Source organism: Xenopus laevis, chromosome 4L, assembly GCF_017654675.1.
Source record: "Xenopus laevis strain J_2021 chromosome 4L, Xenopus_laevis_v10.1, whole genome shotgun sequence".
NCBI lineage: Eukaryota > Metazoa > Chordata > Amphibia > Anura > Pipidae > Xenopus > Xenopus laevis.
This window is the reverse complement of record NC_054377.1, coordinates 14,110,595-14,125,982: the sequence shown is the minus strand read 5'-3', so window position 1 is coordinate 14,125,982 and position 15,388 is coordinate 14,110,595.

The following is a 15,388-nucleotide window of genomic DNA, read 5'->3' as shown; positions in this document are numbered from 1 at the left end:
CTCAACGACAACGACTCTTCTCCTTGTTATTTAGCCAGAGTTTTCCCTCATGCCCTCCCGAGTCCCGACTTCTATTTGCATTTCTCCTTCTGGAATGTCAGTCTTTCCAATGTGTCGCCGTTGCTGAGCTAGCACATAACATGACAGCGGGCCTTGGCGACATGGAAATCTATTCTCTGCCTTATATTGTCCATTCATTATTAATACATCTCATTTTCAGCACAGGAAATAGCATAAATATATGTATACCTGGTAAGTATTGTAACTAGAAGGGTTAATTCAGTTCTGATGTTCTGCAAACAGGCATTTCTAAAAAAAAAAAAATATATATATATATATATATATATATTTTTTTTTTTTCCGCCTCAGATCTTTCCCGGAAAATAGCTCCTTAAAATAGCGGCAGGCTGTTGTGAGCAAGAAGCGGAGAAATGTAGGTCAGATCTGTCACACACGGGGCCCTGTTACATGATGTGATAGCCTGTCTTTTTATTCCAGCCTCAGGGTAGGAGTCCCTCAGCCTTCCATTAGAGCCTTCCATAAATATATATATATATATACACCCACCCTCTTTGTTAAGGGGGAGTCAATAATAGTGAATTGCCTATAGGGAAAACACTCATTGGCACAGAGCAATAACACACTTTGGCTCATCTTCCCTACGTTGCTGTCATCCGACTACTGATAAAACAACATTTTGCTGCACATTTCAATCATCTTCTCCCCCCTTTCTGTGCCACTTCCATTCTCGCCTCCCTGCTGTTAACTTCCCTGGGACTTTATGGGGCCAGCAAAGTCTTTGTTACACCAAGGCAAGAGCAGTGAAATATAAAATAAAGCCAGAAACATACAGTATGTACAGGCTTGGATTTACAAACGTGGTGTCCCTAGGCCGTCTCTGCTCATCTTTCCCTCTCCGTCCACTTCCCCTTCTGCTTCCCCCTCCGCATCCGCGTCTCTCTCCCCTTCCCCTCCCCATCCCCCTCCACATCTCTCTCCCCTCCCAGTCCCCTCCCCGTATCTCTCCCCTTCCCCTCCCCGTCCCCCTCCGCGTCTCTCTCCCCTTCCCCTCCACGTCTCTCTCCCCTTCCCCTCCCCGTCCCCCTCCACTTCTCTCTCCCCTTCCCCTCCCTGTCCCCCTTCGCATCTCCCTCCCATTTCCCCTCAGTGTCTCTCTCCTTTCCCTATCCGGCTCCTCTTCTGCTTCACCTTCTGCGTGTCTCTCCCCGTCATCGTCTCCCTCCCTTTGTTCGGCAGCGTGCGCGTATATACGCATATCTTGAATTTCTGCCACCCTAGGCCCGGGCCTTTGTGGCCTTGCCACAAATCCGGCCCTGAGTATGTACCAGCCACTAAGGCAAACGAGACTCGTCTGCCAATAAACAGAAGCTCTGCCAGTCTGCAATTTATTGACTCTGTAATTGCTGCCTTATATACAATGCTGAGCTGTATCACTAGCCTCCTTTAGTGACGGGCCTTCTGTAGTGATGGGCAAATCTGTGCCGTTTCGCTTTGCCGAAAAGTTTGCAAATTCATGGCAAAATTTGTGAAACAGTGAAAAATTTGCAAAACGCATTGAAGTCAATGAGCGTCCAAATAATTTTGACGCATCAATTTTTTTTGACGCATCGGATTTTTCTGGCGAATGCTCCGGCATCTGGTTCTCAGTATATAGACTATTAACCAAGGGCTGTCCACTTGAAGGCCTCCAGAGACTTCTCTTTGGGTCCGATGGTTACTTTGATAGAACTTAGCCCTGGGACTGCCCTGTCCTAGAAAATGTGGGCATATGACATTCTATATAAACACACAATATCAACACCCTCCAGTGGAACTGTATCTCCTGCATCCTTTTCTGGCTTTATACATCAATAATCCTTTGTGTCACCAAGATCCTTGATTTAAGACACTGTTATGGCAGGAGAGCAGCATGATAATAATGACATTTTGAGGGGAAAGCTTCAAAGGAAAAGGAAAGGCTAAAATTAAGTAAGCTTTATCACAAAGGTCCTCTGTCAAAAGAAACACCACATTTCTTTCCTTCTATTGTGTACTCATGGGCTTCTGTATCAGACTTCCTGTTTTCATCTTAAACCTCCAGGGCTAGGGCTTGAGCATGCTCAGTTTGCTCCTCTCTCCCCCTCCCTGCTGTAATCTGACCCCAGAGCTATGAGTGAGCAGGGAGTGACTCAGGCAGGAAGTGATGTCACACCAAGCTAATATGGCAGCTGCTATCCTAAACAAACACAGGGCTTCTAGAACTGTTTACTCAGGAATGGTAAAGCATTCTGCAGAATAAATATAGTGTTATAGCTTGCACTATTGTGGCTAATCTATTGGCAATAAACTGCTTCGGTAGCTTTCCTTCTCCTTTAATATACAGAGTTGACATTGCCTTTATATTCCCGAATTGTAGGTCATAGGGTGCACAGAACGTTTTATCTGTCAGGACTCACAGAAGGATTCCCTTTCCCTTTGGTGCCCACACAAACGTCATTTATAGTTACATTAATGATATAGTTAATTTAGGAGGAAAAACAGGCCATCAAGTATCAAGCATCACTGACCCATATTAGGAGGGGAAACAAACTCAGAGCTAAGAAAACAAAGGGCAAACTATTTTCTTTACACAACTAGATAATGATTTGTGGTTTGTGTCCTGTTTATATCAGTAGCAGTTACGTGTAAAGTTACGTGTAAAGTTACGTGTAAAGTGCTCACTGTCTGCAGAGAACATTTAAACACATTCATTCCAGTTAGCTTGATGCAGAGTGGAGCTGTTCTAGCAATATATATATATACATGAAATATTTAAAAATGGAGGGGAAAAAAAGGTGCTGGCGCTGAATGGCCCAGTTAGTGTTGCCGCCTAGAGGATCTGGGCTGCTAATCGTTATTTAATGTTATTATTCCCTTCTGAAAGAATGTTTGTAGATTACCCTTTAAATCTCTTTGAAATCCAGGCTCATAAACCCCCTTCTGATGAGCCGGCCAGTGTTTTATTAGATCCCAGTGTTCAGACAATGGGACGGCAGAAGCCTTTCACTTCCTAGTTGCCGGACAAACTCAGGGTCACGGGGATGGGCACCTCTGAAGCTTTCCAAATTCCTTTACGAGAAGCCACAGGCAATAGACTTCTCATCATTCATTAACCTTGATCGGAATCGAATCTTAACCCCCTTCATGTTGCCATAAACTGGTCCAGCTTTCTAGATACAATATCCTGCCTTTATAGTTTATATTCTTATTTTATATATGTATATATAACAAACAAGGGAAAGTTGTGATCACCACTAATTTTTAAAACCATTAGGCGGGGGTGCAATGAGGCTGTGACCACAAAATACATATAGTCAAATACAAGAGTCCTCTGCACTCAACCCATTATCAATATATTTAAGACAGCGACATTTTGTGCATACTGCTACTGAAAAATACCTTACCCTTTAAACAAAACAGGGATTGTTTGCCCATATATTGCAATATATTTAAACTGGTCAACTACGTCAAAGTCATCCCATATCTGGCCAGTCCTACGCTCAATTTTCATCCGATTCATTAAAGGGATACTGTCATGGGAAAACACATCAGTTAATAGTGCTGTTCCAGCACTGAAATCCATTTCTCAAAAGAGCAAACTGATTTTTTTATATTCAATTTTGAAATCTGACATGGGGCTAGACATATTGTCAGTTTCCCAGCTACCCCCAGTCATGTGACTTGTGCTCTGATAAACTTCAGTCACTCTTTACTGCTGTACTGCAAGCTGGAGTGATATCACCCCCTCCCCAGCAGCCTAACAACAGAACAAGGTAAGGTAACCAGATAGCAGCTCCACAAGATCAATGTCGGACTGGGATGCCAGGGGCCCACCAGAAAACCTTAGACCGTAGGCTCACCGGAAAACCTTAGACAGTGGGCCCACTTTCCAAAATATTATTCTTCCTCTCCTCTCTCAACCTCTTTATTCTTCTAGTCTTTTATATCTACTTACTATATTTTTTCTATTATTAAGCATTTTTCCCCCATAAAGGAAAAGGTAAGGATCATGAAATATGCTAAATGTTTAGAAGCAAGAGGGCCCACTGACACCTGGACCCACTGGGAGTTTTCCTGGTATCCCGGTGGGCCATTCCAACACTGCACAAGATAACAGCTCCCTGGTAGATTTAAGAACAACACTCAATAGTAAAAGCCAAGTCCCACTGAGACTCATTCAGTTACATTAAGTAGGAGAGATAACAGCCTGCCAGAAAGTAGTTCCATCCTAAAGTGCAGGCACGAGTCACATGACTGAGGGAAGCTGGGAAACTGACAATATGTCTAGCCCCATGTCAGATTTCAAAATTGAATATAAAAAAATCTGTTTGCTCTTTTGAGAATTGGATTCAGTGCAGAATTCTGCTGGAGCAGCTCTATTAACTGAAGTGTTTTGAAAAAAAACATGTTTTCCCATGACAGTATCCCTTTAAGAATTCTATTGCTTCATTATACATTTTACCAAGGGACTAAGTTTTACCTGCAACTTACTTGCTGCTTTCAAAGTAAAACTCCCAAACTTGGCTGCCCTTTTATTAGACACCAGTGGGATCATCTTAAATGTAAATGTGTTGAGTGCAGAGGACTCTTGTCTATAAATATATATATATATTCACACTTACACACAGGCATATGCAAATTAGGATTTGGTTCGTTATTTGTCCGAATCTTTCACTAAGGGCTCTTACTCACTGGCGTTCTGACCTGCGCTCCGTTTTTTGGCGTTCAGCCGCAGGGGAGCGCAGGAATAGACGCATGTCATTATTTCAAATGGGGCTGTACTCACTCAGGCGCGTGTAGGCGCCGAACGCAGGTTGAGACGCAACATGCTGCATTTTTCCTGCGTTCGGCGCCTACACGCGCCTGAGTGAGTACAGCCCCATTTGAAATAATGACATGCGTCTATTCCTGCGCTCCCCTGCGGCTGAACGCCAAAAAACGGAACGCAGGGGAGCGCAGGTCAGAACGCCAGTGAGTAAGAGCCCTAAGGATTCAGGGATTCGGCCGAATCCCAAATAGTGGATTCGGTGCATCCCTACAAATGTATAGGGAGTAAAGTACCCCTACTGTAAAATATAAGGATATTATAAGTCACCAAGGAATTCCATGACCATATAAAAGCATGAGGCCAAAGGCCAAGTATATGTATCCAGGACTTAACTGTCCAACATCTCAATGATAAATATGAAGTCAGTCCGCCGTTGGATGGGCTTTTTCAAAACATTGTTGGTGGATTTGTTCCCAAGTTCATTAATGAGGTTGTGCGCTGATGATGATGATGATGTGCTGATGATGGGGGTTGTCTCTAACTGTCAGTTGACTTAGATTGACCAGGCACTCGGCTCGGTTGACCAGATCCTGGATTCGTTGTATCCCTACTTCTGTCTACATCATTATATAAAGAAATAAAAACATTTCAGGTACATTTGTCTTTTCCAAGATACCCAAACATTCCCGGCAGAAGGAAAGCTGTTGTATTTTATGCTTTGTGCCTCGGCAGAAAATACACTTTCTCTTTCACGAAGAGAACAACATTTTTCTTTAAAAAAAAAAGAAAGTCTATTAATGTATTTCACCTTCGCTCGAGAACGTAGTCAACTGTTACAATTTCCACGGTGCGCATTAAAGCAAGAGTGTAAGAACAAGTTCCATTTTTTCCCATTCACTACATATTTAATGTACTGTAGGTGTTTAGGATCTATTAAGGAAGGCTTTATTGATCCTGTCATTTGCTAAGCTCGTTGATCTACTTTAATTACATGAATCCGACTCGGGCAAGATACCTCATTCCCCAGAGATCCATAGTTTAATACCAAAGGTATTCTTACCAGAGAGATAGAAAATACCATTTCATGCAGTATAATATGCTGCTTAATTAATGAATAGCATGATTAAAAGAAACAAAACTTTTTTTTTTAAAGTGTTAATTACATTTTTTTTTTTCACTAGTTCTTAAGGGCAGTTAAATAAGGTGTTTCATTTGCCCATGGTTATTATTCATAGTGAATTTATCATCATTTGACTTGTTACGGCCACCAAAATTGTGGATCGTTTAAGAGAAGAATTGTTGCTGCAGGGCTGGGTTCTACCCGGCATCATAAGAGCTTGTACTAGGTGCTCGAAAGCCAATTAAACACAAATTAAAAATCAGCCACACAAAGGAAACTAATTCAGGGAAAGAGGTTCGCTACATCTTTGGTCCTCCCATGACAAACAAAGGATATTTCTCTTGTTCTAATATCCTCAGTTGTCCCTTTTCTCATGTCGATGTTCCTTCTTTATACAGCTTATAATAACCCATGGTTCCAGTCATACACTGTATGGCAAAAAAATTGAATACCTGCCTGTCAACGATCTCAATCCAAAACCAAGAGTATTAATATGAAGCTGGTCCACTCTTTGCTTCTTAACTGCTTTTACCGATTGTTCTGGGAAAGCTTTCCACTGGATGGTGGAACATTGTTGGTAGGATTTCCATAATTCATATGTAAGAGTCGCTGATTTTGGGCAGTTGGGCCAGGTTTGCATATGCATTGAACGTCATCCACAATGTGTTCAGTTGGGTTGAGGTCAGGAATTATCCCTTTCTTTGCTGCTAAACAGCCTGTACCATATAGTCTGCTGGGAAGGCTTTTCATTGGATGGTGGAACATTGTTGGTGGGATTGGCTCTAATTCATATGGAAGAGCTACCGAGCTTGGGAAATCCGGTCTGGCTTGCATATGGGTTTAAATTCATCCCATGCATGTTTAGTCGGTCTTTACTGCTTAACAGCCTTTACCCTCAAATCCTCTGGGAAAGCTTTTCACTTGATGGTGCAGCATTGGAAGGATTTCTATAATTCATATGGAAGAGTCACTAATTTGGGGCAATAAGGCTGTTTAGTTGGGTTGAGGTTAGTGCTCTGTAGGGCAATAAAGTTGAAGGGATGTCTGAATACTTTATCTACTGGCCTGCTGTTTGAAGACATATATCTAAGTTACTATATTTTACTAGACCTGCATTACATAATACCTGTATGTGAAGTTTCTCATGAGGACCTTATACCCCCCAACTAACAGGCTGGTATTTTCAACACAAAAAGGCCAACCCTAGCTTATATACAACTGTTGGAGTTTCTTGAATGGGGATCTATAGTTACATAGTTATAGTTACATAGTTAAATTGGGTTGAAAAAAGACAAAGTCCATCAAGTTCAACCCCTCCAAATGAAAACCCAGCATCCATACACACACCCCTCCCTACTTTTAATTAAATTCTATATACTCATACCTATACTAACTATAGAGCTTAGTATCACAATAGCCTTTGATATTATGTCTGTCCAAGAAATCATCCAAGTCCCTCTTATAGTCATTAACTGAATCAGCATCACAACATCACCCGGCAGTGCATTCCACAACCTCACTGTCCTGACTGTGAAGAACCCCCTACGTTGCTTCAAATGAAAGTTCTTTTCTTCTAGTCTAAAGGGGTGGCCTCTGGTACGGTGATCCACTTTATGGGTAAAAAGGTCCCCTGCTATTTGTCTATAATGTCCTCTAATGTACTTGTAAAGTGTAATCATGTCCCCTCGCAAACGCCTTTTTTCCAGAGAAAACAACCCCAACCTTGACAGTCTACCCTCATAATTTAAAGGGGTCCAGGTCCAGTCCAGGGAGTTCACAGACGACATCTTCTGCTTCCTGTTTTGACCAGCGCATGTGCCGTAGGATCATTTCGCCGGTACGATCTAATGCGCATGCGCAAAAAGTACTTTGTGGCTTTTGGCGCATGCACAGTAGATCCGTACCGGAGAAATGCTCCTACTGCGCATGCGCCAAAACGCCGTTCACAGCAGGAAGAAGATCGCGTGGAAGAAGATGTTGTCTGTGAACTCCCTGGACTGGACCTGCACAGAAGGGTAAGTAACAAGTTAGGGGCATTTGCCCAGCGGGACGGGTAGGCCGGGGGGGGGAGGGAGGGTGGGCAACAAACGGGAGGGGGGGTGGGGGGTTTGCGCCGACTAGGTTTCCTTCCCCTTTAAGTCTTCCATCCCTCTAACCAATTTAGTTGCACTTAGTCTCTGCACTCTCTCCAGCTCATTTATATCCCTCTTAAGGACTGGAGTCCAAAACTGCACTGCATACTCCAGATGAGGCCTTACCAGGGACCTATAAAGAGGCATAATTATGTTTTCATCCCTTGAGTTAATGCCCTTTTTTATGCAAGACAGAACTTTATTTGCTTTAGTAGCCACAGAATGACACTGCCCAGAATTAGACAACGTGTTATCTACAAAGACCCCTAGATCCTTCTCATTTAAGGAAACTCCCAACTAACTGCCATTTAGTGTATAACTTGCATTTATATTATTTTTGCCAAAGTGCATAACCTGCATTTATCAACATTGAACCTCATTTTCCAGTTTGCTGCCCAGTTTCCCAACTTAGACAAATCACTCTGCAAAGTGGCAGCATCCTGCATGGAACCTATAGTTCTGCACAATTTAGTATCATCTGCAAAAGTAGAAATAGTATTGTCCTCTTACTGGGACATATCCTGTGGTCCTGGGTCATGGACGTGACTCAATACAATATAATATCCCCATAGGATCCTTGGGCTCCAGTGCCGTGGCTTCCTTGTTTTGTGACAAAAAGTCACGAGATTTCCCTCCCCGAACCTAATTTGCATATGCAAATTCGGATTCGGTTTGGCCAGGCAGAAGGATTCGTCTGAATCCAAATCCCGTTGAAAAAGGTCTAATCCTGGCCAAATCCCGAGCTGAATCCTGGATTCGGTGCATCCCTAGTATCTTCTACGCATGGGAAACCCCCATAGCCAATGCTATACTATGAACATGTCCCTCAAGACTGTAGTCTGTACTTACCAGATCTTTGATCACTTTGGGAACAGTAACGTTTCCTCTTGCATCTGTACTTTTCTGATTAAGCACCTTTTGCTAATTGCTTTCGGAAAATCATATTCTTTCTCACTTAATAGTAATCAAAATTCTGCAAAATTATATTTTTGGTACCAGAAGGTACAGTATTAAATACAAATCACATGCAGGTTCCCCTTTCTTTTTTTTTTTTTTTTACAGCAGAATCACTTACCAAATCAAAACACAAAGGGTTTTTCATTCGTGAACTGGAATTTTGGAATACGGCAATGCATTATATGATGTGCCCCGCTGCTTTAATTGGGGTTCCCACAATCCTACTTTGTCTTCAGATTAGGATTCCATTCACTCCCATGCAGATGGCGCGCCAGTGTGAAAAGTTAATTTCAACCCTGGAAATGTGAAGTTACGGTTAAAAGATACGTTTGAAAGAATAAAATTAGAAGCGACGTAATTGTGTGGTTACAAGAGTGTTCAGGCATGTCAAAGCAGAAACGGGAAGAAAGCAGCCCTCCTTCCATAGCGCACATTGGGGGAAACGCTGCTTAATATCTCGCTTGTATAATGCTTTTCTACCAGGACTCATTTCTTCAAATCCCTGTAGATGGTTAAAAAAAAAATGTTTTTAGACTGTGGATCTGAATGAACCACTGAAACTGGCCCCCCGAGATAAAAAATGTTCACTTTTACACAATGAAAATAATACAAAATATGATTCATTGGTTCTTAAACCCTATGTGGAGCCCAAGCTGGAGAGGGTAAACATGGACCAGGAGACGTACATTGAGATTCTATGTTGAAACTCTTTTGGAACTTGCCATTTCATCTTCCCGATACACTTTCTGTGCTTTGGTACCTTTGCATTGGTAACTGGGACCAAGGCCTACACTTGTCTTGTGATAGAACCAATTAAAGTGCAAGGAGAACATCTATATGTGCTACTACTAAAGAGTGATCATATAAGATCTATATGCCAGTGGAATTAGTGGATCCGTCTTTCCTGATTGCTTCCGTGCCTGTGGAGAGGTCCTGATCTCTCATTCTCGTTTTGCCTGGTCATGTGCTTTCAGAAAGAGCCAGCACTTTAGGATGGAACTACTTTCTGGCAGGCTGTTGTTTCTCCTACTCAATGTAACTGAATGTGTCTCAGTGGGACCTGGATTTTTACTATTGAGTGTTGTTTTTAGATCCACCAGGCAGCTGTTATCTTGAAGTAACATAATAAGTTAGGTTGAAAAAAAGACACACGTCCATCAAGTTCAACCTTTTAACTTTTGTTACCTGCCTAACTGCCAGTTGTGTTAAGGACCTGCTATTGGGTTACCTTCCCATTGTTCTGCTGATACGCTGCTGGGGAGAGAAAAGAGGGGGCGATATCTAATGACTCTAAAGCTGCCCATAGATGTTGAGATTTTTAAAAGATCAGATCCTGAATGTGAGACCACAATCTCCTCGGAACGATCATATGAATTTACCATCAACTAAAAAGACCAATTTGCCAGGAAAACAAAGGGGAGCTGCCTGCTTGGCCCTGCAAACATAGATAGATTGCACTGGGACCGACAAAGATTTTTTGACCTGGCCGATCAATTTCCTGACAGATGTCGGCCAAAAAATCTTAAGATGCCGAACAACCGTTTTTAGGGAAGTCCGACCAATCCTTCGAAATTATCGTGCGGTTAGTGGGATTCGAACGATCGTACATCTTACGATTTTTCGGCCGCCATCTGTCAGGAAATTGATCGGCCAGGTCAAAAAATCTTTGTCGGTCCCAGTGCAATCTCTCTATGTTTGCAGGGCCAAGCAGGCAGCTCCCCTTTGTTTTCCTGCCAAATTGGTCTTTTTAGTTGATGGTCAATTCGTACGATCGTTCCGAGAAGATCGTGGTCTCACGATCAGGATCTGATCTTTTAAAAATCTCAACATCTATGGCCAGCTTTACTTGCAGTACAGCAGTAAAGAGTGACTGAAGTTTATCAGAGCACAAGTCACATGACTGAGGCAGCTGGGAAACTGACAATATGTCTAGCCCCATGTTAGATTTTAAAATTATATATAAAAAAATCAGTTTGCTCTTTCGAAAAACGGATTTCAGTGCAGAATTCTGCTGGAGCAGCGTTATTAACTGATGGATTTTGAAAAAACATGTTTTCCCATGACAGGATCCCTTAAAAGATAAAAAAAAATCACTGTACATTAGCTATACAACATCCTTAGAGCAGCCAGGTTTCTTCCAGCAGCCAACGAAATAAAATAAAAAACCTCCCCAGGGAAGGTACTCGTATATTAAAGTAAAAATGGATTGGAGATATGGAAAGGATGACGATAATGATTAGAACCATTCCTCTTCTAACCTGTAATAGAGAACTGGAATGATACACCAGGACACAACTGTCATCTCTGCCTTCTGAGTGTCAGCTTTTCCAAAGGTCGCCAGAGGGACCTATCAAACTTACTGTCATTTTTTATATCTTTCTTACCATATAGTGGAAATGGTAAAGCTTTTGAGTGTTGCATATGTTGAAAAGTCTTTTTGAGTCACTTTTTTGTTCTGTTTTCACTAGAATCTGAGTTGATGAGGATGTGGCCAGTCGACAATCAGGTTTGCTTAGAAGATCTGTCATGGGACCCTGGTGTGTACAGGTATATGGTTTAGGTAGAAATGGAATGGTGTTGTTATAAAAGCTTTTTATATAGGGCTGACACATTATGCAGCATTCTACAGTTGTTGCTCTTATCAGCCCTAGTGGAGCTTACAATGTAAGGCACTTACACTTTATGGTTAGTTCCATGGGTACCCAGGGTACAAATAAACACTCACCCCAAATCTCCCCCTAACCGGCCTTCAGGCTGGGCCCCCTTAGCTCATAACAAGGTTACAGATATATAGAAACATTGGGGTGTCACCCTGCTATAGTTCCAGGGGTACCCAGGGTACAAATAAGCACTCACCCCAAATCTCCCCCTAACTGGCCTTCAGGCTGGACCCCCTTAGCTCATAACAAGGTTACATATATATAGAAACATTGGGGTAACAGTCACCCTGCTATAGTTCCAGGGGTACCCAGGGCACAAATAAACACTCACCCCAAATCTCCCCCTAACTGGCCTTCAGGCTGGACCCCCTTAGCTCATAACAAGGTTACAGATATATAGAAACATTGGGGTGTCACCCTGCTATAGTTCCAGGGGTACCCAGGGTACAAATAAACACTCACCCCAAATCTCCCCCTAACTGGCCTTCAGGCTGGGCCCCCTTAGCTTATAACAAGGTTAGAGATATATAGAAACATTGGGGTGTCACCCTGCTATAGTTCCAGGGGTACCCAGGGCACAAATAAGCACTCACCCCAAATCTCCCCCTAACTGGCCTTCAGGCTGGACCCCCTTAGCTCATAACAAGGTTACAGATATATAGAAACATTGGGGTGTCACCCTGCTATAGTTCCAGGGGTACCCAGGGCACAAATAAGCACTCACCCCAAATCTCCCCCTAACTGGCCTTCAGGCTGGGCCCCCTTAGCTCATAACAAGGTTACAGATATATAGAAACATTGGGGTAACAGTCCCCCTGCTATAGTTCCAGGGGTACCCAGGGCACAAATAAACACTCACCCCAAATCTCACCCTAACTGGCCTTCAGGCTGGACCCCCTTAGCTCATAACAAGGTTACAGATATATAGAAACATTGGGGTGTCACCCTGCTATAGTTCCAGGGGTACCCAGGGCACAAATAAGCACTCACCCCAAATCTCCCCCTAACTGGCCTTCAGGCTGGACCCCCTTAGCTCATAACAAGGTTACAGATATATAGAAACATTGGGGTGTCACCCTGCTATAGTTCCAGGGGTACCCAGGGCACAAATAAGCACTCACCCCAAATCTCCCCCTAACTGGCCTTCAGGCTGGGCCCCCTTAGCTCATAACAAGGTTACAGATATATAGAAACATTGGGGTAACAGTCCCCCTGCTATAGTTCACTGCATCTGTCTGTCTGTAACACCTTCCTGGTCATTGCCTGTAAATCTGCATCCGGCTTTGTTCCTAAACACAGGAGATGTTCTATTCCTTCCCGTGCCGGCAGCTACACAATGACCGAAAGTGACAGAAAAGAAGTCGCACTCGTCAACCTGCTCCTTGATAATAGAAATTCTATAGGGATTTGCCAGTGTTTCTGAATATCCATATTTAATGGAATATTTGATAGTCTCAGTTAATGGTTGTCGTATAGGGCATCGCTGTGGAGCAGGGCTGTCGTAGAAATAACTTACTGAATCCCCGCTTGCGCTCCTCTTCAGAAAAGGCGATCGGGTGATCCATCGTGCGTCGCTCGATTTCTCCTCCCTGCCTTCCTTATAGGAGATACAGTAGCCAGGGAGGAGAAATGGAGCGCCGTACCATGCATCGTCGGCTTTTCTGAAGAGGAGCGCAAGCGGAGATTTGGTAAGTTTTTTCTAATTAAAGACTTAGCGATTTTAAAGTTTAATACGTGTTGGATTTTTTTTCCGTAGTATACTAACGAATTTTTTTTTAAAAAAGGTTGATGTTACTGGTCCTTTAAGATTAGAGGTGTCAGAAATAAATTTCTTACTTACAAACATCCCCAGGGTTGGACCGGGCCAGTGGGTAGGGTTGCCACCCAGCCAGTATTTTACCAGCCTAGCCGGTAAAACACCTGCCAAGGCCGAGACTACAAATTTACCGCCAATGTAGTTTCCGGGAATTTGTAATACCCTTAAAGAATACCCTTGGCATGCCCCTATTCGCTCAGACCATACCTTTTTTTAAGCCTTCTGGCCATCACACATGTTGCTCCTCCCCCTTTGAGGCACGGTCTGTGGCTCCACCTCCTTTTGCGTCATGGACCAACCCCTACTGGCCGGTAAAATGTTTCAGAAAAGCTGGCAACCCTACCAGTGGGAGACCAGGAGAAAACCCAGTGGGTGATTCCCCGACCTCCCACCCAGCCCCTATTGCGGCCGCGAGAATAGGAGTTGAATGCTGGGGGAGGGGAGGGTTGCTGTTGCCGAAGTGGGGCCCCAGACTCCCCCCCCCCCCGTCAGATGCTGAACATCCCTGGTTTCTCAGGTCCACAAAAGGGTAAAAAAAAAAAAAAAAAAAAAAGAGGATTTTACATTATTTGGTTCTACACAGTTGATAAGAATTAATTTTTTACCGAGAGCACAGTCAGCACAGAGAGGGAAGCAAATCAGGCTTATTTCAGTGTCTAAATTTGTGTGTTGAACCCCATGCAATGCAGGCGATGCTCAACTATACCAATCCGCTTGTTGTAACGTCAGGTGCAAGCTGCTTGTCTGCCTGCCAGGGACCCACATAGACCTCCAAAGAACACACACTGCAGCACTCCGAATCTTGTGGTTTATTGTGCCAACAAACTAGGCAACCTTTTGGGCCCTTTCTCAAGCCTGTATCAAAATTCTTTAAATTTTGTGTGTTTTCGTCAAAACCTCACTTGGTATGGTAAAAGTCATCTATGCTCTAAGGGCAGATTCATTAAGGGTAGAAGTGAAACTTAGAATTCAAATTTTCTTTTTTTTGGTCAAAACTCAAATTCGAATGGTGAATTATCCAATCTCGATTCGAGTTTTAATTTGAATTTCCGAGATTTATCATACTAAGGGCCTTTAAGAATTCAAAATTCGACTATTCACCACCTAAAACCTGTCGCGTTACTGTACAAATAAATGGGAGAGGTCCAGGGATTAATTTGGTGGTGTTTGCAGCCTTCCCGACATTCGAGTTTCTCTAATTCAAATCGTATTCAATTCCAGTTGATTCCATTAGTCCGTGCTGAGAAAATTAGATTTTATTAATAAATTTCAATTGGTCGAATTGGGAGTTTAAAAAAAACAAAAAAACTCGCGAATGCGAAATTCGACCCTTGATAAATGTGCCTCTAAGGCAGTGATCCTGAAACAGGAGCTCGTGAGTAACATGTTGCTCTCCAACCCCTTGGATGTTGCTCCCAGTGGCCTCAAAGCAGGTGATTATTTTTGAATTCCAGGCTTGGAGGAAAGTTTTGGTTGTATAAAAACCAGATGTACTGCCAAACAGAGCCTCAATGTAGGTTGACAATCCACATAGGGGCTACCAAATGGCCAATCACAGCACTTGTTTGGCACCCAAGAACATTTTTCATGCTAGAGTTTCTCCCCAACTCCTTTAACTTCTCGACTTTGCTCACGGGTTCATAAGGTTGGGGATCCCTGCTCTAAGGTTTTGAATAAAATGGAAAATGTGACTGGCATAGACATGTAACTAACTGTCCAGAGAATGGCCATCCTACCCTGGATAGGAAAAAATTTGTATAGCGGGGATGTCTGACTCGCTCTCTCCAGCTGATTTCAACCACGGCTCCCACTTTCTTAACCAACGTCACCTTTAATGAAGCACCACATGGATATTAAACTTGAAAAAAAATTCGGATTTAAGGATAAATTCAGCTG